This window comes from Dioscorea cayenensis, chromosome 13 (genome assembly GCF_009730915.1).
Source record: "Dioscorea cayenensis subsp. rotundata cultivar TDr96_F1 chromosome 13, TDr96_F1_v2_PseudoChromosome.rev07_lg8_w22 25.fasta, whole genome shotgun sequence".
NCBI lineage: Eukaryota > Viridiplantae > Streptophyta > Magnoliopsida > Dioscoreales > Dioscoreaceae > Dioscorea > Dioscorea cayenensis.
The window spans coordinates 3,556,921-3,583,688 of NC_052483.1; the positions used below are offsets into that span (position 1 = coordinate 3,556,921).

The 26,768-nt window shown below is 30.4% G+C and overlaps 1 pseudogene; it reads left to right on the plus strand.

Annotated features, from left to right (window-relative positions):
• Positions 1-19,083: 19,083 nt before the first annotated feature.
• LOC120274711 lies at positions 19,084-25,490 on the plus strand (annotated as a pseudogene).
• Positions 25,491-26,768: the final 1,278 nt, after the last annotated feature.

The window sequence follows — 26,768 nt, forward strand, 5'->3', positions numbered from 1 at the left end:
ATCTATGCATGCACTAAGAGATTAGACATAACTATGTTTCTAGACTAAGGTTTGATTTGCCCTTTTGGTGGTGTTCTTGAACATAAGGTGGACACAAGAGGCTGGGGTGGAAGACATTTCATCATAAGTTCCTAGTGTCTTAGATCTGGTTACCAAGAGATTGGGATGAGTAGACCCTTCAATTCCCCCAGTCCAATACTAGATCGGATTGTCACCTATTAACGTTATATCACACGCAATTGTTGAGGGAATCGTCATACGATTATCCAACTCCTTCCAATTCCACTTCATGATCCTCAACTGTATTTTAATAATTAGTTTGTAGGAATAGATTTAAGAGCTAACGTAGACGTTAGGCTATTGATTAAGCAAAATGAAAGTAATAGGAGCCTTTTGCGGTTCCCTGAGGAATACGAAATTCATGCTCAGTCACGAGGTATTACTTGACGACTAGTGCACTTGTGATATATACACACGTAAAGAGTGGGCCAATCTTCATGTTACCAAGTTTCTTTTGTTTCAAAATATTGGTTGAACCATTTTACATGATCGTTCGGGCCTTGCGATGACAGGTTGTTGCTGGAATGACAGGTTGTTGCTGGAATGACAGGCATCCATTCTCCAGTTTGACATGAGAATTTTGTCCTCCTTTTAACCTCAAAGTCTTGTAAGCAATAAAACTAGAAAGAATATAGCAGATTGAAGTTTGAATTTTCAATATCTAATAGAGTTATAAACTATAGACTATGTTTTTATTACAGTGATGTTTCAAATAATGATCTATGTGGAACTATCCTAGTTAATGGCCATTTCCCCTCTTTTTCTCCAAAGGTAAGAAAGGATGAACCTTGTTTATAATCTAATTTTTGTAATGTTTGGTTACATTGATCATAATATTTTGGATGGATGTGTTTGATTTTGATGCTATTTATTACCTTGCATTGTATGAAATGATGGCTTAGCAAGTTCATATACTTGTACTTAAAATCATATTCTTGTTTATGTAAATGAAATGCTGGTTCAGTTATAGGTGACATACATGGACATACATAATTCTTAATTAATGATATGATTTTCAAGCATCTAGATTTAAAGACTTCCTATGTCAAACAATCATTGCCACTTTCCTAGTGACAATAATGGCTCCCGTACTATAAAAGTAATATGATAATTGAAGATGCCCACAAACTTCAATGTTTTACTTTATTGTGAAAGTAATATGTATGTATATATATATCATATTACATGGACTTGTGTTTCCTTGACATAGGAGGGACATATTCAATGCATGCCAAACATGAAACATTACTAAAAAAGCAATTATTAATCCTTTTAGTCCGCCACTTAGGATCACATCCTTAACTTTTGAGTATTTTATAATTTGACCATGAGGTTCTTCTTTTGAATTTGGTTGTTGATGCACCCATTATGGCTGATTTGACAGGGATATAAATAGAACACTATATAATGTGTTTAATACGCTCGAGCAAGTTTATTTTTTATTTAATATTATTGGATTCTTTCATTCTCAATGTTTCTTTTGTTCAAGAAATTTATATATCTTTTCTTAATGGGCAAATAAATTCACATTCTAGGTAAATACATTGTTTCCATCCGCCGTATCTCCATTCAAAGTTAATCTTGTCCAAGCATTCAGCTTTGCTTCAAGGGAAGTCTCTGCTTTGTAAAATCAAGTAAAGTGTTATACAAAATTGTGTACCAATGTGCTTATATAATGGTGATTTTGTTTCAAATTTTTTCTCTTCTTGTCATTAGTATTAAATTTAATATAATGGTGATTTTGTGACAAATTTTTCACCATGCGCTAGTTGTTGATATCCTTTTAAAGGTATGTCAAAGTTTTTCTTTGATGCTTAGTGGAACTTGCAATTCAATAGAACAAACTAATTGTAAAAATTTCATTGATTAGTTATTAGTTTATTAAACAAATGATATCAACTTATTGTCATTTTTGCGTTTATTCTTTTTATTGTTGTTCAAACTTATTAAAAACAATAAGTAGTTAAATTTTCTTATTGGGTAGAGTTAACGAATTAATTCTATTTTCTTGTTGTATGAAATTTGTTGAATGATATTGCTGAAGACGTATTTAAATTTGTCAAATGATATTGCTGAAGATGTATTTAAAATTATTGTGTGTAACCTAATTAATGCAAAACAATGACCATATGTAATTCTGTTCATTAGCCCAAAAATGTTGTCAAGAAAGTGGATGTATAATCGAAATCTACATGGCCAAAAAGGATTGGCTAATGAATTTATTGCCAGGTTGGATGAATTCTCCAATTTGTAGTTAGTCAAGATGACTCTTATAAAAATGGATAGAATATTAGGTGTCCTTGTTTCAAGTTCAAAAATACACGATTTCTGGCTCCAGATGATGTAGTTTCACATTTATATCGCCATGGGTTTAAACTATGTTATGGAATTTTATGAGGATGATGAATGGCAGACCCAGGATCAAATCCCTAAATCGATAATACTATTGTAGTATTGTGCATTTATTATAGAACACTATATAAATATTGTAGGTTGGAAGGTTGTCTTGCCCTTCTTTTCACCTTGGACTCACTAGCCACACACAAACTTTGAATGATTTGAGAGCTTGTGCGAGATCAAGGCAAGCTTATTGAGACTTGCAAGATAAGCAAACTTGACCAGCCAATGCATCAACTCGCTAAAGCGAGCTCACCTCATGTTTGGACTCACAAGTTATGGTGAAGATGAAAGTGAGAATGCATATACTATCATTTTATCTCAATTCGAAACTTGAATGACATTATACCATCTACTTACACAATAATATGAGAAGATTTTATTATAAGTGATTTATATCTATTTACTAACTCTTGAAAATTTCAACCAAAAAATTTGATATTGCATTATTGGTTGATGATTTTCAGAAGAAAATCAAGAATATATTTTTCATATATTTCAGTTATAGCAATATCTGAAGACAGAGTCATAAATATTTATTTTGCTTAGTTTCAATATTAAAAGAGTGCATGGAAGTGTAAATTTCTTGAATGATTTAATACACAACCCGGTGTTCTTATGCAAACCACAAGAACCACAAATATTAGAATAATAAGCATTATATTATGGATCATTTATAAAATAACAAACAAGAAAATATAGCATCTAACTTCCGGCATTCATCTAGCTCTTCTCATATAAATATACCAATTAGGGTTGAACATGGGATGAGCTGGGTCTTTATTGGGCTAGACTCAAAAGAGCAGACCATATATTCGGGCTTAAATAAATAAAACCACTAGTATAACCCTTAATATTTTGTCAAACAATTAAATAAATATAACATAAGTAGAACAAATAGTTCAAATAAGTACTTTATAAACAAGTATTACATAATTTCATGAACAAATATTACATCAAGAACAAGTCCAATATCCCATAAGAAACAAATATTGCATAAGTAATACAACGTTTTAAAATTATTCCATAAGAAACAGATATGACATAAAATCATAGAGAGAATTGATTCTTGAATCCCGTCATAATAGTTTAAGGAAGCCAATAACCTATACAAAATACCACCAAGCAAAATGTTAATATAAAAAATATTAAAAAGTATCCTAAAAATTTACAAATATTCCAAAAAAAGTACCTACGGTGAAAAATCATTCATAGAATTTGAGCTTGAAGATATATTATCTTATTCAACATCAACCACCATATCGGATTTTCCTTTAAATTATTAATTAAAACCATAGTTCAATAAAAAATAATTAGTTAAAAAATACTAACAAAAATTTTTAAAACATAATTAACTTACTTGGTTCAAAGGATGCTAACAACCATTCTTGTAGACATATTATAGCTTGCATAGTCTTTGAACTTAATGAAGCTCTATAAGGACTAATCATTCAACGATCTGTGCTGAATGTGCTTTCTGAGGCAACAATGGATATTGTTATAGTTAAAATATTCTACGCCATGTTTGAGAGGTCTGGAAATCTCATTGAACGAGACTTCCAAAAATCCAAAACATCTAACTCCACATTTTGATCCAAACATGGTTTTTCCAAATAAAGATCTAACTTTGACTTTTGCATTTGAATTCTACCAATAGAACCTTCAAATGTATCTAACTATTGCATTTCATCATAATCATCATTATGAATGCTATCATCATTCACAATCACATTGTTTTTGCTCCTCATAGTATATTTGAAAGAAGATGCTTGATCATTTTTATAAGCTTTAAAGCACTTGTAAAAAGTATTAACCACATTTGAAGTGTATCAATTAAATTCAACTTTATAGCAAGAATCCAAAATCACAGCACAAGATAAAATCAAGTTATACTTAGACCGTTATTTTTCAAACTTCTTCTACATTTCATTAACCGTATGTGTCAAAAAGGATTCCAGTTTATTAACCACATTTAGCAATTTACAATAAATTTACAACACACCTCTCAATATAAATTAGAAGTTGGATATTTGACACCAGAAAATGCACAAGTTGCCTCATGAAAATAAAAAAAAAATGACAAAGCTCAGTTGCCAATGATAGAAGCAGGAAGAGAAATGAAGGAGTTTGTTGATGATGGAGAAGTTTAGTTTTCTTTGTTTGACTACTGGTTAGAACTCTGAAGAAATGCAAAAAGATAAATCAAAGAGAAAACCTTGGCACAGATCACATCTTCTACATGTATACATATATATTAAATACAAAAGTGAAGCTAAAATGTTTTGACTACACCCTATAACATCTTTTCAACTTATATATAAATATATATATATAATTTATTTATTTATTTATATATTCAGGTCAGATTGAGTCAAGTTGGACTAAAACTTATGTGACACAAACGCAGCCTGAAATTTAATGGGGCCTATGTTTTGAACCCAACCCAATTATTTGCATCATTTTTCTAAACTCAAATCATGTATGTTTTGGACTGGACTTGGACTAGCCCATGGGTCACCTGCCCATTTCCAGCCCTAACATTGATGCATTTTATGAGCTATTTGAGAATATGATGGACTTAGTTTGAGCCAGTGGCGGATCCAGAAACAAAACCAAGGGGGTGCTGGGTTCAAACTAAAAAATAAATATATAAAATTAATCATATTAATCCAAACTTAAGATTATAATAATTTTAAAAAAATATAAAAATATGCATACCACTAACGAAGTGGGAGTTGAATCCTTTGGTTTGCTTATTCTGAAATTGAACCAAAATAGCTTCATCATCAATTGTTTCAAACAATTGGCATTCAATATAGCATATCATCATATCATTCAACCATTCATCTCCTATCTTATTGCGCAAATTGGTTTTGATGATATTCATGGCCAAGAAGGATCTTTCAACTAATGTTGTTGCCACCGGTAAGATCAAAGCAAATTCAATAAGACGATAAACCAACGGAAATACCAAATTCTTTCTACTTTCAACTAGTTTCACAACAAGACATACAAGATTATCACATTCAACAAAATCAAAAAATCTTCTAGCATCATGAATGTATGTGTGAAGTTGTTCTTTTAGAACTTGAAGATCTTGTATTGAAAAATCATCATAATAAATTTCTACAAGGTGAAGTAGCCTAGCATGATTAAATATGGAAAATGAGTTTCTTGGATCAAGACATGATATGCAAGTTAGCAACTCTGTAGTTGTCTCAGTGAACCGATTATTCACTTCAATGGCTATTAAATCAATAACTGCAATAAAAATATCTGCATGATAATGATGATAATAAGTAATTTACTACCCTTCACGCCTAGAATGACCCCGAAATGGTATTTTATCTTCCATGTTAGGTACTGGAATATACATTCTATCACAAAAGCTTTGAACCACTTCTAATAACCACTACAACAAAATTGATGATTAGTGACAAATTTGGTTATGACATATTAGTTTTTTGTCACAAATAAATGACATTAAGTGACAAAAATATGGTTTCGTAGCGCATTTCATTAGTTCGAGTATTTTAAGTGACAATATTTTAAATCGTCATATGATGATGTCACCAAATATTTGATGTTGTATCTTCTGACTAAATGGAGATGGAGGAAATTTTTTTTAGTGACGACTTCAACATTGGGTGACAATTATATTAAGTCATTAATGCAATATTTTTTTGTGACGAATTCTAAAATGTCTTGCTTGTAAAAAAGATTAATATAATGTCACCAATATTAATATTTACTATCGGTGATAATTTAAATTTGGTCATGTATCTTAATTATTTTTTATGACATACAAATTCGTCACCTAAATATAAGTAATATTGACATTATATTATTCAGTCACCTAAATGTAAGTAATATTGGCATTATATTATTTTTCCCAGATACATATGCCATTAAAGGATGATATTAGCAAAATGTCACCATTTATTAATTAATTTAATGACATTAACCATACGTTACTAATAAATTTTTTTTTAGTAAAAATTATTAAATATTATTGTAACATTTCATAAAAGCTCATGAGTCACGAGAATCACCAAAAGGCAGCAGATATTTCACTCATTTGCTAGATTATTTAAAAACTACACATAATGTCAAAACATGAGATCATCAAAGATAGCATTCATTTGGATGAAGGCACTAATGATGTAGATTGACATGTTTGGCACTATGGTACAAACACTTTGAGAGCTGATAGCTTTGTTTTCCATGGAATATTTTTCCATGAAAAAATGTTTTGTGAAAAATGAAAAAAATAGTCATTTGATTGGTATTATTTTCTAGCTATTACTCTTATTTTTCCACGAAAAAAATGTAACATTTTTCCATGGAAAAAAACCTCATTTGTTGTTTGATTGCATCAATTTTTCCTAGAAAAAAAGTCACATTTTTTTCCATGGAAAAATTTTTCTCCATAGAAATTGTATTTTTTTGGCTACATAAAATGCTATTTAATCCCAATCAATTGTTTTTTTAAGATTTTTGTAATAGATATTTTTTTATGTACACAGAATTCAATCTCAAAAATTGTTTCAAATTTTTTTACCACGTGTATCACCTGTAGTATATATATTAATTTGAGCGAGATTTTTCATACTCACAAAAAAAAAGACTTATTTTTATTTTTGTTCCGCATAAGAGTAAAAGAGGAAAAAGAAAGGATAAGTCATAACCTTGAAATCAGGGATAATATTCGGATATTCAAAATTTATTTGAAAATTTAAGAAAAAGAAAACAAAAGGATAATTTAAAAAATATATTCTAAGAAAAATATATAATCTCTAAATATTTTTTTAATTCGGATAAATAAAAAATATATATTATGCAAAGATGGTTAGGATTAAAAAAAAAGGAAGATCGGAATTTTATTTTTTTAAATAAATCCGGGATTTAAAAAAATCAGATTTATTATAATAAAAAATAGTAAATAAATAAATATATACTAAAAAAAGTGAGGATAAAAAAATAATAAATAATAATAATGATCCTGATAATAATTCGGATTCCCAAAAAATAAAAAATAAATAAATAAAATAATAGATATAAATCCGGATATTCAAGAAATGGAAAAAAAAAATCAAATTAAAAAAATAATAAGAATGAAGAGATAATGATAAAAAAAAATTATGTATTTAAAAAAAACATTATTAATTCCATATTCACACATCATCTCATAATTTCAAATAAACAAAAAAATTAAGCTAAATAAATAAATTAATTAATTAAAAAAATATGAATATAAACCCAAACCAATATTTTTTGTGATCATAAACATTATTTTTTATTTTAAATAATTGTTAAATTTATTACAATAATTTGATAAATAATTAAAATAAATTTAAGTTTACTTAGACTATACCTAAATATAAACGGCTTCAAAATTGGGATAATCATTTACTTTAGGTAATTTAATAAATAATTAATATAATTTGTGCATAATCATTTACTTTAATTTGTTTAAATTGAATTATAGATAATGACTACATATAATTATATTATATTATATTATATTATATTATATTATATAAATCGATTCTATCCTTTTATTTAACCATAATTTATGGTAGACATGATTTTAATTATAAAAATTAATACGTTCAAATTTACTAATGATTTAGAGATTATTATATATTTTTAAATTTTAATTTATCTAATTGCTTTTTTTCGGCTATCATATTACTCAAATATTTCTATAAAAAAACAAATCTAGAAGAAAAAAACTCTATTATTCATACTAGTTATTTAAGAGTATTGGGATGTATACACATCGGAAGATTTTTGCACTTGTTGAATTTCTAAGGTAATTTTTAATTTATTGCATATATTTTTTTATATTCATGCAATTCATTTTTTTATATTTATTTAATAGTTGATTTAATATCAAGTAATAAAAAAATTGTTTATGTTAATTTTGATATGTACCAAAATTATTTTCGACATATGTCTAAATAATGCAAGATTTCATATATTTTATTGACATAGGCACAAGTAGGGTAGGCTTCCAGTGGGGGTTAGGGTTCCGGTGGGGAAGAGGGTGCCGACAGGTTAATTGTTATAGAAATATTTTGCCATTTTCTTTGATTTTTTTGCATCAAAAATTTTTAGTTTGGTGTTTTTTTAGGCAGATATTTGTAAATTTTTTTCTTTAGTTTTTTTATTTTTTTCTCTTAAAAAAATAATTCTAGCTTGCCTTTGTTCTATAGCCTTATTAATGAGGCGGATATTTGTAAATTTTTTTCTTTAGTTTTTTTATTTTTTTCTCTTAAAAAAATAATTCTAGCTTGCATTTGTTCTATAGCCTTATTAATGATCTTAAAATTTTTGCATTATGTACCTATATTAAGCTTTTTTTTTCTTTTTTGAATGGCCAATCCCACAACTTTAAACTTTGTTTTCTTCCCTTCCTCTTTGATATGGTTATATACCTTTATGCAAAGCAAAAAAACACTTGATTATTTTTAAGGAATTTTATAATAGCAACATATTCATTTTAGCTTTATTGGGCATCTAACATGTTTTGACAAAGAAAAACATACTGTACACCCTTATTATATGCACCATTTTGTTGACCATTATAATGAAAACAAATAATCACTATTCTAATACTCATGTAAGTTTGTTGATTTGTACTGTATTCAGGTTATTAAGGTTATTATTGATTTCAATTGATTATTTTTTTAATTAGATAGAATAGGTACAAATGTATATCATGACTATATTTGTTTTTTCATTCATTCAAAAATAAAAAGAAGGTGTGAAATCAACCAAAGGGCTAGACAAGCAGTAAAGTTTACTCATAATCAAGGATCGAGGGCATTTGTTGCAAGCCGCTATGCTTTGGTAAATTATTATTGTTTACGTACATTATTTAATTGTCAGTTTTTGTTTGAATGATTAATTCTATGTAATAATTAATGTTTATTAATTTTGGAACTATATAGCGTAAGGATGATCAAGAACCAAATAGTATGGATTTTTTCAAGTCGACTCACTATTCAGAGAGTAAAGGATGGTCAACATCTGAGGCTCAAATAGCTTATGTAAGATCTTTCACAAGAAGAATTTATTTTTTTAAAAAAAGATTGCTTGTTAGTTAATATTCTTTTTAATTTTTAGGAAATGATGGAGAATAAATTAGCAATACTTGGGGCGTGTTTGGTTCATGGTAGTGAGCCCAGAAGTGATGGAAGTGGCTCACTTCTGAGCACTTCCATGAGTTTGGTTCATGGTAGTGAGATTAGAAGTGGGAAGTCACACTTCTAAAAAAGGTTACTTCTGGGTTTTGACTTCGGAGAAAAAATCTCAGAAGTCCAACTTCCGTGATATTTTTAAATTTTTTTAAATATTTATTAAAATGACACCGAACTCCCACTTCCGTAATATACGTCATTGCGATAGCCCTCCCATCTGAAAACCCTAATCGCGCCATCGCCTCCTGATTGTTGCCTTTTTCTTCCCATCTTTTCATGGTTTCTCAAAGGTTAGATCTACTTTTAAACCACCATTAAAGTCTTCTTTTTCTGTATTTGAGCTCTTGCAAGAGTTAAAAAATTTTCTTTCCTGTTTATCAGGTTTTGACTGAATTTTTCATCCGGTGGTGGAGTGCGGTTAGCCCAACCTTCTCTTCGTAGGTGAGTTTTTTTCCCAAAATCTAAAAACCCATAGCCAAAAGTGTTATTTTTCATTTTTCCCCCTTTAATTCCTTGAATTTTTTTTTAATTTCTGTTTCTCTGATAAGAAAATACTTGATCTACATTTTTTTATATTTAATTTGTATATTGTTGAGATATTGATATGGTTTTGTTTTACTAATTTTAACTCAAATCCGTAATTTTTTTTAAAAAAATTTAGATCATGTACATATTTCATATTTTATGAGGGTTTTTATGATTATTTTTTAATTATATGGATATTTCATTTGTTTGAATATATATCATCAAATCTTATTAGATCTAAAAGTTTGTGATGATTCTGTGTTCATATTGTTGATTTTTTTTTTAAATAATGTTATTGGATATGATAATGATTGTTAGGATGCTTAGATATTTCATTTGTAATTGTCTGAATAGATTTCATTAAATTTTAAGTTATATGTTGTGTTGTGATGATTTGGTATATTAAAATTGATGTTGCTGATGCTTTTATGACATCCATGATCTACAACAAGGTGTTCGAAGTTGAGGGATTTGAGGATAATCAATTGGAAGAGGTGTTTGACTACCTTGATGCACATGAGGGGGAAGGTCGGAGGTTTGTCCAGAAAAAGCTTGATATGAGAAAAGCTTGGATCGAGAGATTCCTTAGTTCTCCCATGGCCTGATATGCTATGTAATATGGAATGCTTTATTTATGTTGAACTATTAGCCATGATGTTGTCATAGACAATGCTTATATGAACTTTAACTATCAACTCCTTTATGTTGTTTATTTTATTTTGTGTTTGAATGACTCAATGGTAATCTATATGCATCCTATTTTTGAATTATTCCTGGATGAATCAATCAATGGATGAATTTATTCATGTTTTGGAGTGATGGCTGTTATGCAGGAAGTGTTGGGCCATGTTGTCATATGTCTACATTCATGTTTATTTCTTATTGTCTGTGACATGGATATAAAAGATGTTATTGGCACATTGATTGTCAATGAAAGGATGCTCGAGTCATATGTGATTACAAGAGATAGGTTTCTTGTTTCAAATGGCAATAGGATTATATTGTTGTTATAAATTGTCTTTCATATAATTATTATATTTACTATTGATATGTTAAATACTGTCGTATGTTTATAAATTCAACACAGAGTTTCTTGGTGTTTTCAGTTATTAGTGCCTAGGTTGTTGCTTTTTAAAACCTGGATATCTTATAAAAAAATTATGAAATTTGAGTGATTCCAATGTGCTGATGTTCACTTAGATATTTGTTTGCATTTGAATACCATATTCAAATGTAGTTTTTGGTAAAATTTACAATGGAAAACAAATTATTTATACAATTTAGAAATTTACATAAAAAATTATTTTTAATAAATTTTTAGGTATTGGTTGGTAACTACACCATTATAAGAAATGGGTGATTTTATACCTACTTCTATGCCAGCCAAACACATGGAAGTCTTGAAGTGAGAGTTCCAAGCTTTCACTTCTATAAACCAAACATGAAAAGTGGGATAGAAGTGCATGAACTTTAGTGTGCAACCAAACAGCAGGAAGTGACACTTCCATATAGAAGTGGGACTTCTACAGAAGTGGGAGTTCCTTACTTTCTCACTTCCATCCCACTTCTATAAACCAAACATCCCCTTGGTGAAGAAGGATCACAACCAGAAAACATTAATGCACTAGTTGATGAAGTATTTGGTACTACCTCAAGATACAATAAAGGACTTGGATATGGACCTAAGCCTATTGAAAAGGTTTCAAATGTAAGCTTTGCTAAGTTAAAAGAAACTCTTACAAAGACACAAAATGAACTCCAACAATATAAGTCAAATTATGAAGTGATTCGAAATCAAATGCAGCTATGACTCAAGCTTTATTAGCTGCTGGAATCCAAGTGCCCATTCCTCAATTTTCAGGTATATGCATAATTAAACTTCCTTGTCTACTTTAAAGTTCAACCTTTTTAATTTACCCTTGTTATGAATTAGTTTTATCATTTGTTAAAAATAATTGATAGGTCATAATAAGACAAGCTCTGATTCGACAAAAGTACCATCAACACAGGATTTAAATTAAGAGTTCAAATGAAGGCTACTGGAAATTATCTAGTTTGATTTGCATCCTTAAAAGCTCTAAGTTTTTAATGCCATTAGGACATTTGATGATATTTTAGTTTGTTAGTCTATGTTACTTATTGATTTTTATTATTTTTGAATAAAAAAATATTTATTTTTATTTACTTATGGTACATTTGACAAATTACTTATAATAATACAATGCCTCTAATATGTATTTGTATCATAGTATTATTTAATATTGACATTTTTATAAAAAAAAATAATTTTTTTAATAAATGACATTATAAAATATTAATTTGTGACATTTTCAAAACTACATGTGTCACAAAAACATAATAGTTTGTGAGATTAAAAAAAATTATCAAGAATAAGATGATATTCAATTAATTGTGACATCGCAAAAAAAAATTAATATGTGACATAATAAAAAGTATCATGAATGATATTATAGTCAATTTTTTTATGACATTATATAACATTAATTTGTGACAGTTTTTTTAATAACTATACATGTCATAAAAATATTTATTTTTCTTGTGACATTTATATTTTTTTGTCACGCTTGATCAAATAAAAAAATTTGTATTTAATGACAAAAATATTTTTTTATTAGCGACAAACTGTAAGCATCACTAAAAATAACCTCCAATTACTAACTATCATACTTTTTTTATGACGCTTTTTGTTGTACAATATGTGACAAACATTTGTATCATTTATTATGTGATCATTAGAAAAAAATGTCACAAAAATTTCAAAAATTTTTACTTCATATTTAGTGACAATGTATAACATTTTATGACGCTTTTTGTAGTACAATATGCGACAAAACAATTTCAAATCACGTATTATGTGATCAATGGAATAATGTCACAAAAATTTAAAAAAATTTAACTTCATATTTAGTGACAATTTATAGCATTTTTATGACGCTTTTTGTTGTACAATACGTGACAAACATTTTCGTTACTTATTATGTGAAAATTGGAATAACGTCAAAAAATTTAAAAAAATATAAATTCATATTTAGTGACAATTTATAGCATTTTTATGACGCTTTTTGTAGTACAATCAGAGACAAAAATTTCCGTCACGTATCATGTGATGATAAGAAGAATGTCACAAAAATTCCAAATTTTTTTACTTCATATTTAGTGACAATTTATAACATTTTTATGACAAATTATCATAATATTTTTGTGACAACAATAAATGTCACAAATAATTGTCGAATTTGTGACATGTCACAATTTTGTCATATAAAAGTTATGATTGCGTGACAAACATGCAAATTGTCACATTAACCTTTTAGCGACGGAGATTAGGCGACGACACGTGGTGACGGCAAAAAAATGTCACAAAATGTTTTTAGTGACAAAAATATGTTATTTAGTGACATTATTATGAATGTCCTTAATTGACAAATTTGTTGTAGTGAACTCATCCCACCTATTATCCCTTGAAATGTTGAATATGATCTTTTACAGTATCAATTAACGCCATGGCATTGACAATATTTTGATCTTTCTGCTGTAAAGCATTTGATAATTCATTTGTGGTCCCTAACACTTTCATAACCAAATGCAAGACAAAGACAAACTCAAAACTTTCCATTTTACTAATCAAACTTGATGCCAAACCTTTTTTTGATCTGTAATTGATCCATCTTGACACACATTTTGTAACACCTCCAAAACTGATTCCCACATTGTCGGGAGACGAATCAAAGTTGTAAAATGTGAACCCCAACGAGTATCTCCTGCTTTTGCAAGATTTTATCTCTTGATTCTTTCCTTTTCATGAAAAAATCTCACCAGTCTCTAATCTTTCAACAATTTTTTGATGATGTGTTTGTAGCAATGCATCTTTTATTTTACATAAAGCACCCACAATATTTACAATCATATTTGTACAACAAAAAAAATCAAAAACAACAGAATTCTTTTGGCAACAGAAACAACTACTAATTGCAGTTGGTGGGCGAAGCAGTGGATATAAAATGTGAAAGGATTTTCTTTTAAAATCAATGTCTTCAGACCATTAAATTCTCCTCTCATATTTGAGGCTTCATCATACCCTTGTCCTCTTAATTTTGAAATTGATAAACCATGACGAGCAAATAATTCATCTAAAGTTACTTTTAGAGAAAATGCTGAAGTATCGGTTACATGCTGAATCGCAAGAAATCTTTTAACAACTTGACCTTGCTTGTTCACAAACCTCAAAATGACTGTCATTTGCTCCTTTATTGATTTATCTCGAGACTCATCAACAATTAGTGAGAAATTACTGTCACCAATTTCATTAATAATTGCTAATGTTGTCTCTGCAGTGCATGCATTCACCAACTGTTTTTGAATTAATGGAGAAGTTAATTGATTATTCCTAGGAGCATTTTCATTAATAACATTCCAAACCTTCTCACCCCTTTTTGTATACCAATTAAGTATCTCCAGAAAATTCCCCTTATTTTTAGAACTTGAAGACTTGCCATGACCACGGAATGCAAGACCTTGTATCAAAAGAATTCGTACAACATCCAGAACAGTTATTAGACGAGAGCAATAATCGATCTCCATTTGACACCCATGAGAACATAACACGTGTGACGCACTTTACCTCTGATTTTTAAAATCTTCACAATGTCGTCTAGCATCATTATGTGCACTATTTACTATAGCTACATGTTGATTAAAAGCCTAAAGTGCTTTCCTCCAATTAGAAAACCCTTTTCTTGTAAAAATATCACTTGCTCCCTTTTCACTTCTATCATGCCTGAAAAGATAACAATAAAAACAACAGGCTTCATCTTATGCCACACTATATTCCAACCAATCATACTTTTGAAACCACACTTCTTGAAAGCGTCGCATTTCTTTCCTTGTTTTTTTGGGGAAGTCATATTCAATTGGTTGACATGGGCCTTTCAATAAATACGATCTTCGAACTCGATCTCTAATATCAACACCATATTCTTCAATTGGTTGGCGAATTCCAGGATCAACAATGATATATTCTGGACTGAACTCAACACGAGTTCTCTTCTGTGCTCCAATACTAGCTTCAGAAGAAACATTTGTTCCCGATTCACAACTTTTCGGTTTAGGTTTAAAAAACCTCTCCATATCTATATAATTAATAATTAATCCAACAAGCAATTAAAACCTAAAGTAACAAATAATTAAATAAAAAAACAACTAAACTCAATTAAAACTATAAGTAATAAATAACGTAATTAATAAAATCATAAATTCTAAATAATATAAAGACTACTACAAAAATTAAGATTATACACCTATGAGAACAATCATAAAAGGAAGACTTCTTAGACAAAAATAATGTTGCAATGCTGCAGAATAATGATCAAGTGCTATCTGCTATTTATATCTTTCCAAGAAGACTCAGGAAAGCATCAACTTCATCACCCTTCACCCAACAGGTCAACCTTGATTCCAAATAAATAGAAAGCCAAAATCCTAAATTTAGATAACATAGCATAATTAAAAAAAATAAATATAGTTGTTGATCCACTCACTTTCACTAGAAACAAAGGCCAAACTAATATAAGTAATTGAAATAATTCCAAAATGTGTAGCTTCTGAGTTTCAGAATATTTTGACAAAAAATAATTCCAAAAAGAGCATTGAGTATTCATGTGATTAATTAATTAGACACGCACATGATTAAGCAAACTGATTGAGTATTCATGTGATTAATTTATATGGACCATTACAGCATGTACTATAAGAACTCCAAAAGTGACAGTTAATATTTATTGTTTGATTTCTTCATTTTATTGGTCCAAGTGTCCAACCACTTTGTAAATTTTGAATATAATGGTTTAAAATTGAATTGTCTTTTGAGTGGAAAACTGTAAATTTTCTTAGGGGTCGTTTGGTTTACTGTAATGTGAAAACATTACCACCCGTTACGTGGTAATCTTTTCAGACTACCACGTTTGGATTGGTGGCGGTGGTATTATTGATAAAGATTACCAACCTCGAAAGATTACCAAGAAACTTGGTAATCCCATTACCACCAAAATAGGTGGTTATATTGGATTACCTAGTGGGTGGTAATTTGAGATATTTTTGGATATATTTGCCCTTTATTTAAAAATAATAATTTTCATACTTTATTCGTTCAATAAAAAAGTTAAATTTGAATAACATTATATTGGGAATATGTTCAACTTCGAAAATTTATTTATTTTTTATCCAACATTTTATTTTACTTTAATTTTAAACTTGCACAAAATGATTGACACAAGGGTATTTTGGGAAATTCAAATTATTACCAAGTTGATTACTATGAAATATGAGTTTCCAACCAAATATGGTTATCATAAATTACCACAACATTCCCGAGCATATAACATTACCGATCTTATTACCACGGTAATCACATTATGTGGTAATATATCATTACCACGAACCAAATTGTCCCTTAGTGTAAAATACTAGCAGATTCTTATTATCATCTGAGACTGAGAGCCACTGCTTTTCATATGTCATGCATAGTCCAAAATTCCATCAACCAATTAAAAATCCCATATTTTTACAACCATGAACCATCCAAATTCCACAAAAATATAAATATATTAAAAAATCTAGAATCCGGTGTCCTTTCGTCATCCTCCCAAAGGTGACTAGCGGCTCATTTTACTTAACCACCGATGGCCTCTCCGGCGCACTGTCGTGTGGCCACTAGCAACTTGCAGCCTACTCCTACCGGCCACAGCCATCTTCCTATCTCCAACAGCCAGTGCAGTGCTCGCCGGCACCAACTACCAACTATTGGTGGTCCACCATTGATTAGCTTGTTTGCGGTGACTGATGTTTTCCCGGCCACCAAGCAATTGTTTTCCCACCCTCTAGGCACTCGTGGTCACATGGCAGAAAAAGATAGTGGTTCAAAAGTCTTTAATGTGATAGGTAAAATTTAGAAAATCAATGTTTTTGGAAATATTTTTATAAAAGTTGAAATCATAAAAAGTTTGTTTCAACTATTTTTGAAAAACACATGTGTTGTTTTTAAAACTTGTGGAAACAAAAATGTATTGTCAAATGTGGGTTTCTTGCTTTGTTTGCATAATTTAAAATTGGCAACAATACCAAACAACCTTAAAATTATTACTTGATAGATACCTACACTTATACTAAATAGCTGCTAATTATCAATAAAGCAGTAAAACAATGAAAAAAATAATGACGGAAATACTAACAAGCAAACTAGCTTTTATGATTGCCGTTGGATTTTATTTGAATAAATTTTAGGGAAATTTTTAAAAAAAATAACCATGTGGTTCTTTAGTTTTGGAAAATAGGGGCATGTGAATTTTTTTTTTTTCGTTTTCAAATTATGTGATTTCCCATCTAACAAAAAAAAAAAAAGAAAAAAATCATTAACGGTTTTAACTCTTTGTTATTTGGCAAGGGTAAAATCATTATTTTAGTTAAAAATCTGGGAAAAAAATATGATAACAAACATGATTTCATTATTTTTTTTATTTTAAGTTTTTTTTTTCAGTGGAACTTTGGGAAGGATTATTGGAAAGAAAAAAAATAGTTTTATGCCACATGAGCCAGCTTTCAAATGAAATTATAATTTTGTTCTTACTAAATAAAGAAAAGTTTACATTGTTAACCGTTTTTCCTTCCTATTGAGAGAAATCACATAGTTTTAAAAAAAAATCCTCTATCCCTATTTTGTAAAAATTAGAAACAACGAGTTTTTTTAATTTCTCCAAATTTTATATTACTTTAGTGAATTCTATTAAAATATGATTAAGTTATTAACAAACCTAAAAATAGGAATAAGGTCAATAATTAAAATATTTTTGAATGATTTTACTTTAAATATGTACTAATCACTGAATAAGATGGCACATGAAAAATGTTCTTATCGCGATCGTTAGGTCTACGTTATTATCACTATCCTTAATTTTATTAATATTATTAAATTTATAATATTGCTAGCTAGTATAGAAAAGTACAAAATGTTTCAAACCATTAACATGGGCTACATGTGTAAAATGAGAAAAGAGTCAGAAAGAAAAAAAGAAGAAAAAACCAAAATTTAAATCATTTAGGTGCAAAGCATCACAAACAAAGGATGTGTTTCGAACCCTAAATTAATTATGAGGATAACATAAAAATATATTTATGTTGAGGTCTCTCATATGCTTTATGCTTTGAATTAATAAATCAAATGTAAAATATATAATTTAGATTTAAATTAATAATTTTAAACAAATTCAAATTCAATAATAATAAATCATTTCATAATACTTTATAAATCATAGTTTTATTGTAATACATATGAGTTGAAAAAAAATTAAAACTAAATTTATTTCCATAGAAAAACATTTTGATAAGTGATACTCTCCATAATACATAAGAGGCATGGCATTTTATTTTTCTCCACAATAAAAGTCGAAGAATATTTATTATGTGACTTATCTATGTTTTTAAAACATAAAAATTAAAAATTAAAATATCAAGAGTCTTGCTCCAGTAACACTAACTAGTGCAACAACTGTTTAATTTGAATCATATTAATAGAATTAAACATCAAAATTATAATTAGTAAAAAACCAATATAATCAATATTAAAGCAATACAAATTTATATATAACTTTTTTAATTATTGCCATTCGAAATTACCACCACAAAGCATTACCTTCAAACCTTTTGTTCTTATCTCCATCAAACACAGGCAATTATTGTCCTTAGACTAATCTATGATCTGTCCACGAGAAAAAAATGAGATTCGTCACATGTCACATAGATACTTGGATGGTAGCATATAATAATAGAATAAAACATAACCCAAAACCTACTACCACAACACTATAAATACCCCCTCAAGTCTCTTGCACTAGAACCATCCTATATAATTGCCTTCTTTTTGTTTGAGAGAGTATAATTAACATAAGAGAAGAAGAGAAGATGTTCAACATAGTGAGTTCCCTAATTCCAGTGAAGAACAAAGGAGTGGAAGTGAAAGGCACAGTGGTGCTAATGCAAAAGAATGTGTTGGATTTCACTGACTTCACTTCCACTATCATAGATGGTGCCTCTGAGTTGTTGTTAGGCCGAGGAGTCTCTCTTCAACTTGTTAGCGCCACCGTGGGTGATCCTAGTGAGCTCCTCCTAATCTTCTCTCTCACTCACATGGTCCCTTTTTTTTTATAATAATATATGCTCCACCTGTTCTCTTTCACTCACTTGGTAAATATATATCTAATAAAATGGATAATAAAATAAAATGTATAAATAGTAAAAATACAAAATGCTAATTTTGGCCCCTCCGGCTTATATGCATCATGTGCCATGTATATATATATATTAAATGGCGACAAGCATCTGTATATGACGCGTGAGTGTGAGTTATGACATCACTCATGAATTAATTTTTTTAATGAGAATTCGAACCCTCACTGCTCCGCACGCCACACGATAGACTTATTTTCAGAGTACCGCTAACCATGGCTTTGGTGGTTAAAACAAATAAATAAATTTATATATTCCTTCCGTTCTTTTTTCTTTTTAGTTGTCATATTTTATCTTCTATGTAACTTTTTACTTGTCACATTAGAAATATTTTGTGCAACATTAATTTTCATATATATGGGTAGTTTTGGAAAATAGATGAAAATTTTTATAAAATTTAGGTAACCAATTAACTTTTAACTAACTTTCTTAATGGGTGTGACTTAGGTAAAGCTGACAACTAAAAATGAACGGATAGAGTATTTGGTAAAATTTATATTATATTACTCGAGGAGGTTAAAATGAATCAATTTATTTATTTCAAGAAATACTCCACAGCCAAATAAATATATTTTAATTGGAAAAAATTAGAATAAATAATCTTTAAATTTAAGTCAATTATACTTTTAAATTATATATATACACATCTTAGAAGCAATATTTACTCATATATATCTAAAAATTATCTATGATATCTAATAATAACTTTGTTATTCCTCCCAATTCCCGTCACCTCTCTCTCTCTCTCTCTCTCTCACACACACACACACACACACACACACACACACACATTCTTGAAAAGAATACATTTATCACTTTCGTTCCTAATTTCATACTGATGCTGATTCCCATTATGAACTATATTCACATTAAAAAATTATAAAATTGATGATACATATATATGCTCCTGTTCTCAAAACCCATCTATATATATTTTTTTAATTCTTTTATAGACAATGGAAACCGAGGGATTAATTGGAGAAGCAGCTTATCTTCAACCAATTATCACTATTTTACCATCGATCACTGCTGGGGATACCAAGTTCAGCATTGTCTTTAAATGGGATGAAAGTTATGGTATTCCTGGCGCTTTCATTATCAAGAATTATCATACTTCAGAGTTCTTTCTTAAGTCTCTCATCATCAATGATTTTCTCGGCAAAGGCAGTATTCATTTTGTGTGTAATTCATGGGTCTACCCTACAAACAAATACAAGTATGATCGTATCTTTTTCACAAATGATGTAAGTTATTTCTTTTATATATTATCTCTTATACCATTTAGAATATTTGATGATTGATTAATTATATTATTGTACTCTTTATAGACGTACTTGCCAGAAAAGATGCCAGGACCTTTGATCCCATACAGGGATGAGGAACTCTTGCACTTAAAAGGGGATAATGTCACTGGAAAATTCCAAGAATGGGATCGTATTTACAACTATGCTTACTACAATGATCTCGGAAGTCCTGATCTTGGTTCTAAATTGGTCCGGCCTATTCTTGGAGGATCAGAAGAGTTCCCTTATCCTCGTCGAGGAAAAACTGGCCGAGGACCTACTTTAACAGGTAAATTTTATACTCCTCCGGTTATTTTTATTGGTTTATTTTAACCAATTCAAACCCATTATAAAAATCAGTTAAAATTAATTATTGTTTTAAATTTATAAAAAATTATATAAACCTTTTTAAAATTACCTTCATTTAAAAACAACTATATTTGGTTAATTTCTTATTATAATTTAATTGTATTTTGATTCTCAATATAGTGTTTTAGTTTCCAAAAAAATATTGAAAAATGTAATAGTTTATAAAAAAAATAAAGGGTAAAATTAGAAAAAAACGATTTAATATTTCATAGCTTTCTAAATGAACATGTAAAAAAAACTTATAAATAAAAAAATAAATAGGATCGGAGGGAGTAAATAATATAATTTTTTTATTTTAAAAACCAATGGGTCTTTAATTTTTTTTTTAATAATTTTTACATGATATTATTAGATCCGAACTCGGAAAGCAGACTACTACTAATCAACAGTTTGGACATTTACGTTCCACGAGATGAGAAATTTGGACATCTTAAAAAGTCAGATTTCCTTGGATATGCAATCAATACCTTGGTGAATTCGGTGTTTCCAGTACTCAACTCCGTTTTTGCTGGCAATGAGTTTAACTCTTTCCAAGATGTGTTGGACTTGTATGAAGGTGGATTCAAGATTCCTCACATTGCTTTGATAGACATACTTAAAGAACAAATTCCTTTTGAGTTGATCAAGGACATCATTAGCGTTGATGGGGATGCACTTCTTAAGTTCCCTGTGCCACAAGTTATTCGAGGTATTTAATTTACATTATTGATTTGGAGAAAACTTAGATTTAATGTAATAGCTGAAGTTTATATGTAGTTCACCATTAAATATTATACCAACTACATTTATTGTATTGCACCTAAATTGACCTCAATTGATTCTGTCATAATATTTTTTGGAACAGTTTCTCCTTACAATGTACATCATTGGAAAATGAAATATATACGTGATTTTAATGATATATATATAATATTTCATTAACATATATATTTTTACTCAATTTAACATATTAAAAATACTTTAGAAAAATACATCCATTCACTTACAAGTAGAGGTGGGCGCGGGCCGTCCGGCAACCCGGCCCAGCCCATGCTCGGCCCGAAACCGGCTCGCCGGGTCACTGACCCGGCGAGCCGGACCAACAAACCGTAACCGGCTCGTTATGGAGATGGCCGGTTACGGGTTGGGCTTGCCCCAACTTGTGGCCCAGCTTTGAACCGGGTTGCAACCCGGCCCGGCCCACCAGACCCAACCCCTTTTTTAATTTTTTTAAATTTTTTTCTTATTTTTTAATTTTTCTGAATTTTTTCTTATTTTTTCTGAATTTTCTGAATTTTTTAATTTTTTTTAATCGGGTGGGCCAACCCAGCTCGGCGAGCCGGGCCAAACCGGCCGGGTTGATCCGCCGGCCCAACACGCCGGGCCGGCCTGGCCTGCCAGGTCAACATGGAAGCCGAGCTGGTTCTGGGCCCGGTTTCCTGTGACCCGAACCCACTGGGTTCGACGGGCCAACCCGGCCTGGCGGGTTCTACACCCAGCCGGGCCAGGTCTGGGTCGGTGGGACGATGAACCGCAACCCGGCGGGTCAGGCCCGCCGGGCTGGTTAACCGGCCCATGCCCACCTCTACTTACAAGTATATAAAAATGCAATTCATTGTTTTTTTTCTTTTATGAAAAAGATTTATTGTATTTTGCACCGTTACAAGTTCAATTGTCGTTTCGCATGTGTTGCTATTCAAGCATTTAATTATGTGACTATTTATATTTTTAAAATAATATTTTAAAATTTTAGCAAATAAAAATAAAAGAAAAGAGCTTAGAGTCTATTGCTATACTTCACAGAGGATAAATGGGCATGGAGGACTGATGAGGAGTTTTGCAGAGAGATGTTAGCAGGAACGAACCCAGTCATCATTCAACTTCTCAAGGCATATCAATCTAACCTTTCATATATATATATATATATATATAAAGTTTTTATATCTTTATTTAATGACTTATTTGGGTAATATTTGCAGGAATTTCCCCCAGCTAGCAAGCTTGATCGTGACATATATGGAGATCAAAGCAGCAAAATCACAGCTTCTCACATTGAAAAGAATTTGAATGGCCTTTCTGTTGATGAGGTACAAATGAAATAATGTAACAATCACCACATTAATTTTTTATGAACTAATTAATAACAAAATGGTAAATTGTTGTTAAATAAATCAAAAATATATATATATATATATATTTCCTGCTTAATTTCAGGTGTTAAAGAAAAAGGCATTTAATTGTCAACCTTTTTTAAGTTTTCTTTCAGTTGTCACCCTTGAATTAAAATTATTTAATTCTTTTATGTGTAAAAAATATTTATGTAACCAGCTGAGTTAACTCGTGTGCTATATATATATATCACATACAGGCATTGAGCAACAAGAGACTTTTCATCTTGGATCACCATGACATGTTAATGCCCTATGTCAAAAAAATCAATTTAATTGTGGGCACTAAAATATATGCAACAAGAACTCTTCTCTTCTTGCAAGATGATGGCACTTTGAAACCATTAGCAATTGAGCTAAGCCTACCAGAATCTCCCAGCAATGTCTACACTCCTGCTCAAAATGGCATAGAAGGAGCTATTTGGCAACTGGCTAAAGCTTATGTTTTAGTGAATGACTCTGGTGTTCATCAGATCATTAGCCACTGGTATCTATATTTTGCATTTATTGTTTGAATTAAATAATTTTTATCAATCTATAAAGTACTTTATAATTTTACTTTTAATTTTTTTTTAGGTTGAATACTCATGCAGTTATGGAGCCATTTGTCATTGCAACAAATCGACAACTAAGTGTGGTTCATCCGATTTATAAGCTTTTATATCCTCATTATCGTGATACAATGAACATCAATGCTTTGGCACGCCAATCACTCATTAATGCTGGTGGTGTTCTTGAGTCCACTTCTTTTGCTGGAAAATATACAATGGAAATGTCTGCTGTAGTTTATAAAAGCTGGAATTTCATGGAACAATCTCTTCCTGCGGATCTCATCAAAAGGTGCATAAATTTATTTATTTATTTATTTATTTAAATTTTCCAACACATCTGAGATAACTATTTAAATACTTTTATTATGTTTTAAAAATTTAGATATAGTTTTTAAGTGTTATTTACAACTTAATCTTTATGACTGACAAATCATCAACAATTGTAGTATATATGGAAATATTAATTATTTGTCAGTAGCTAACAAAGTAAGCTTAGAAATCTATGTGACAAATTAACGTATGGGATAAGAAAAACAGATATTTATTTATTTCTTTAATTATTTATTTTTATCATATTGCTGACATAATTCAATGCAACTCTAGCACTTATATATCCTACCACAAGTTAGCTTTCATTTATAAATTTCCATATCGATGTAGCATTCATTCCAGATTTGTAAGTTGGCCATGGATTTAAAATCTCCACATTTTTAAATATACTCTAATTCGCATGATATCCTAATCCTTAAATTAAATACGTTCAGGGGAGTTGCAGTGGAGGATCCAAGCAACCCTAATAAGGTCCAACTGCTCATAAAGGACTACCCATATGCTGTAGATGGCCTTGCAATATGGTCAGCAATCCACACATGGGTCACTGAATACTGCAAGATTTACTACCCAGATGATGCAACATTACAAGCAGACGTACAAGTCGAAGCATGGTGGAAAGAGGTACGTGAAGTTGGCCATGGTGACAAGAAGCATGAAACATGGTGGCCTTCCATGAGGCTCGTCAGTGAACTAATTCACACATGCACCACCATCATTTGGATTGGATCAGCATTGCATGCATCCATTAACTTCGGTCAATACCCGTACGCCGGTTACTTGCCAAACCGGCCAACCATCAGCCGCCAGTTTATGCCGGAACCCGGTTCACCGGAATACGAAATGCTTAAAACCAACCCGGATAAGGTTTTCTTGAAAACTATCACCAGTCAGCTGCAAACACTGGAGGGGATTTCAGTGCTTGAGATATTATCTAAGCATGCTTCTGATGAGGTTTATTTGGGACAGAGAGAAACAGAGGAGTGGACTAGTGATGAAGAGGCTTTGGAGGCGTTTAGAAGGTTTGGGAAAAGACTTGAAGAGATTGGGAAGGAGATAGTGGCAAGGAATGAGGACCCTAATCTTAAGAATAGGAATGGACCTGTGAAAATGCCTTATTCCTTGCTTTATCCGACTAGTGATCCTGGTCTCACTGCCAAGGGAGTTCCTAATAGTATTTCCATTTGATGATGAAATGGGAATGCTAGCAATGTGCATCTGATTCCCTGCTTGTACGGGTAGAATAAGTTGTTGATGCACTTGGTCTTTAATTTCTTACCTGAATAAATAATAAAATAAAGAGTGCTGCTTGCTATGGTTTAATTATATAAGACCTAGTAGTTATGTTGTTTGTGATTGATTCTCTTGATTATTAATATGATGCCATAAATTTATACTAGGAGGTTAATTATGCAAATTAGCATATTATATTTATCATTAGTTATAATATATTATAATTTTGGAGATTCTATCAAATGAGAGATTAAACACTAAAGAATGGATTCAGTAATAATCTGATTGATACTTAACAAACACAATACATGACACATATAATTAGACTGACATTACATGAAGACAACGCTCCATGCAGACAATGCTTCATACACTCATTCTTTGAGTAAGTGCATGAAACCACCCACTATAATTTACATATAATAATTGGCACATAAACTAACTCCAAATCAGCAACATAACACATCACTTGCCAGCAAGCTTTTAATTAACATCAACACACCCCCTTAATTAGAAACTTCTTACACTTGGAACTGATTTGAAATATATAAACTTCTGAATTGACAAAACTTTTGTAATTAAATAAATCAACCGGTTGCTCATCGGTACTGCAATACTTCATAAGAATCAAACCATTTGAAATGAGTTCTCTTATGAAGTAAAACAGAATATTTATATGCTTCGTACGCCCATGCATGGCTGGGTTCTTTCCTATGGCAATTGTGGATTTATTATCACAAAAAATTTCAAATCTTTTCTGCTATGCTTGACCCATATCAGATAACAACCTCCTTAACCATATTTCTTGGCATGCTGCAGATGTTGCAGCAACATACTCAGCTTCTATTGTGGAGAATGTTGTTATCTCTTACTTCTTTAAACTCTAATTAACAGCACCAGACCCTAGAGTGAAAAAGCTTCCAGATGTACTCCTTTGATCATCAAGAGATCCTCCCCAATCAGAGTCCGTGTAACCAAATAAGATGAAGTCTTGAACACTTTCATATAATATCCCAAAGTTTCTTGTATCTACAACATATCGAAAAATTCTCTTCACTATACCCATATGATGTCTCGAGGGTGAATTCATGAACTTGGACACAACTCCGACAGAGAATGCTATATCAAGACAGGTATAAGGAAGATATAGTAAACCTCCGACCATACTTTGATAGCATCTGCTTTGCTTGAATCATCATTGAGTTGTAGTTTTTATTTAATGTTCACTTTCATAGATCTCCAACTCAAGGAAATATTGCAAGAGACCTAAATCTGACATTTCAAAGGCACACATCATCTCCAACTTGGATTCATTCACCATTGATTGAGAATTCCCCATGTAGATGATGTCATCTACATAGAGACAAACCA